Consider the following 3,367-nt stretch of genomic DNA (forward strand, 5'->3'; position numbering starts at 1 on the left):
TCATTCTTTGATTCAAAGAATCGTCCCATCTCAATTGAAAAAGCAAATATCTTTTTAGGAAGAACTCTAGTTCTGCTTCTCTGTTGCTCTTGTATTTTCTTTTCTTTCTCCTTTTTTTAATGTCTGATTCCGCGTAATCCTTTTCAACATATTTTTTTTTTTTTTGTGCATCTGATTCAAGATTCTCTTGGTTTCGTGCATCTGATCTAATATCCCCTTGGCCCGGCTGTTCTTCTTCTTTTTCTTTATTTCGGTTCTCTAATTCAAGATATTCTTTTTGATTAGATGATATACGAAGATCTTTTTTTTGATTTTCACTAATGTTTTTATTTTCACTAATGTTTTTATTTCCATGAAAATTTAAAAGAAGTAATTTGATTGGTATGATCCATGGTTTCATTTTATATGTATCATAAAGTCGCACAAATTCTGGGAAGAACCAAGATTCCAGATTCGATATGGGACGATATCGCATTTCTTCATTCATTCCCATCCAATCAAAAAAGTTTTTTTTTTGATTGGGTGGGTTGATTTCTTGATGAATCGTGAAATAAAAAAGATCTTTTTTATCAATTATTTCATAATCATTAATCCCATTCTTAGTATTTTTATTAATATTGGTCCCAGTATCCATATCGGTCCAGGTATCAATATCGATATTTTTTCTAAGACAAAAATGCAGAATTCTCCACTCAAAATATTTTCTATCCGGATTTTTACCCGTATCCATAATAGACTCTTCTTCTAGATAATCACTAATAGCTATATCCCCCAGTACATAACATGATTCGGGTTTAGGTGTGTTGTCATTATAGGGAATCTCTCGGCCCCCATTTACTTTTAACGGGGATACATAAATATATGAGCTCTTCCTATCCTCATAATTAATATATTTACACGATAAAAGATCATATCTGTAGTGTTTTTTAAATTTTTCTTTTTGACTCGGCAATGAATTCACCGCGCAATCATTTTCTTTCTCGTAATAAATGAATTGGTCTTTTTCTTTTTCATATGAATCCCATTTTTTGGAATCTTTATTTTCAATCGTACGACGATGATTGACTCTAGTTCGCCATTTTTTCGATACTAATCTAGACCATCTATTCTGAGATAAATTGTATTGATAATGACGCTTTAAACCAGTTTTTCCATTCATTCATTCTGGAATTCGAAAATTTCTTATGTCTTGGTTTGAAATCAAAAATTCCTCGTGTACCCAAATAGTCCTTTATTCTATGCTTAATAAAAGGAGATGCGCCATGATATTGAAGTACAGATATCAAGTGATACTTGTTAATAACTTCTTGGTTTTGTGATAATTTGTAAAATACATATGCTTGGGACAAGAAAGATAAGTTACAATAAATCTGTGAATTATTATTTCGAATATTCGAAATAGAAAGTGACTTTTGGATAGTCAAAATAAACTGAGTTGTATTTTGATTTGTTTCATCAATTCCTTCTTTATTTGTTTCATTATTGTAAATATATTTATCGATAAGATTTTTTGTTGATTCAAGGAAAAGTTGTGTATTAATCCTGGGAATGTTAATGGCACATAGAAAGATATCTATGTATATTCTTTCAATGAAATATTTTATAAAATATTGCGATTTACGTATTAATCGGGCACTTCTTTTTTTTGATCTCTGCCAAATATGTTTCTGTGATTCCGATCTTTCATCATCAAAACTTGTCTTGTTAGGACTAATATTTATATCTGTATCTGTAGTTAGAAATATTTTTTTCTTGTCCTTTTTTTATTTTTTCTATTTGATTTTTGATTTTGGTTGTACTATCAGTCAGATCTTTCATTTTTTTTTCTGTCAGTGAATAATTTGTCCAATCCATGGATCTAATTTGAATAGTCGAGTCGTGAGTAATCTTATTACTGATTATGAAATCTTTTCCAGTTTCACTCGGTTGATAGCCTTTCCTCAACCCAAATAATAAAATTGAGTTCACTTTTGTAAGCTCTTTCATTATTCTTTTTATAAATAGAACTATTTTGATAACCCATCTTATTTTTTCTTTTGAGACCTTTAGACAACATTTTGTTCTTTCTTTTAAAATTCTGAAAACTCGAAAATATTTTTTTTGAACTTTTCTCGTTTTTTTTTCGAGTTCTTTAAAAATGGGTTCAAAAAAAGAAGGTTCTTTTCGTGGAGAACCAAAAGGTAATTCAGTTTCCATTCCCCAGACCGTTAAAAAACAAAAATTTTCTATTTTTCCTTTGTTTTTCATTGGATCTCTATGATGAAATTGTAGTTTAGATCCCCGCCAAGGTTTCAGACAGAAAGGAAATAAGATCTTTATCTGAATCCCATCTGTTAACCAGTTTTTCGGAAATTCTGTTTCTGATAATTGAACACCATTATAGGTGCATTTAACATGCATTTCTTTATTCCACTCCTTCAAATCCTCGTACCACTCGGGAAATTGAAATAATAACATACGGCCAAGATTTTTAGCTATTATCAATGAAGGCAATATGATGTATTTTCTAAGAATCGATTGGGTTACTAACATAGAACCTCTTATTGCTTGAGCAAATATAATAGTATCCCAAGTTTCTGATATTGCTATCCGTTCATTCTCCTCTTTTTGCTCTTTCTTTTTTTTCTCTTTTTCTTTTGCCTCTTCCTCCTCAGAATCTGAGGTTTTGAGTTGCGGATCCTTTCCTATCCAATTCCTAAAAAGTGGATTAATCATTCCAGAGATATCAAAAGAGAAAAAAAATGTTTTGTCTATTCTGTCCAAAAAAAGGCGGGGAATGCACATTTGTTTGAAACATTTCCCGGGATTCCTTTGATTAGATCCCGACGAAAAATCCGATTGTTGTGAGTAACGTATCAAAGCCACTTCTTCCGCTTGATCACTATCATTATTAGTATTAGTACTAGTATGAGTATTGATATTCTGATCGTTATCAGTATAAATTACCACACGTTTGGCTTTTCTTGAACGAATACCAGGATCCTCCGTCGATCCTTCCTCATTTTCCGCCTCTTGTTCTTTCAAATCGTCGGTCAATTTATATGACCATCGAGGAACCTTTTTACCGATTTCCTTTATTCCAATGGATTTATTTCTAATAGTTTGATCGTTTGGATCAGTTTTAACTGCATCGAATAGAAATTTCAAACGTTTCATTTTATTTTCTGAGTCAAGTCTTCTTTGTTCGTCCAATAAAGTAAGTCCTTTCAAATTCAAACTAGGTCTTGATTCTTCAGCTAATTCACTGATTGAGTTCAAGGAATGATCAATGTCCTGGCGATACTAATTCTTCATTAAATGCATCCATTTTATCTTCAAATTCTTGGTAATCAGAAAGATTGGGGAGGATACCATGAATCCTATTTAT

This window comes from Tasmannia lanceolata, unplaced genomic scaffold (assembly GCF_043159265.1).
Source record: "Tasmannia lanceolata isolate RefF3 unplaced genomic scaffold, GAP_Taslan_0.1 ptg001149l, whole genome shotgun sequence".
In the NCBI taxonomy this organism is placed as follows: domain Eukaryota; kingdom Viridiplantae; phylum Streptophyta; class Magnoliopsida; order Canellales; family Winteraceae; genus Tasmannia; species Tasmannia lanceolata.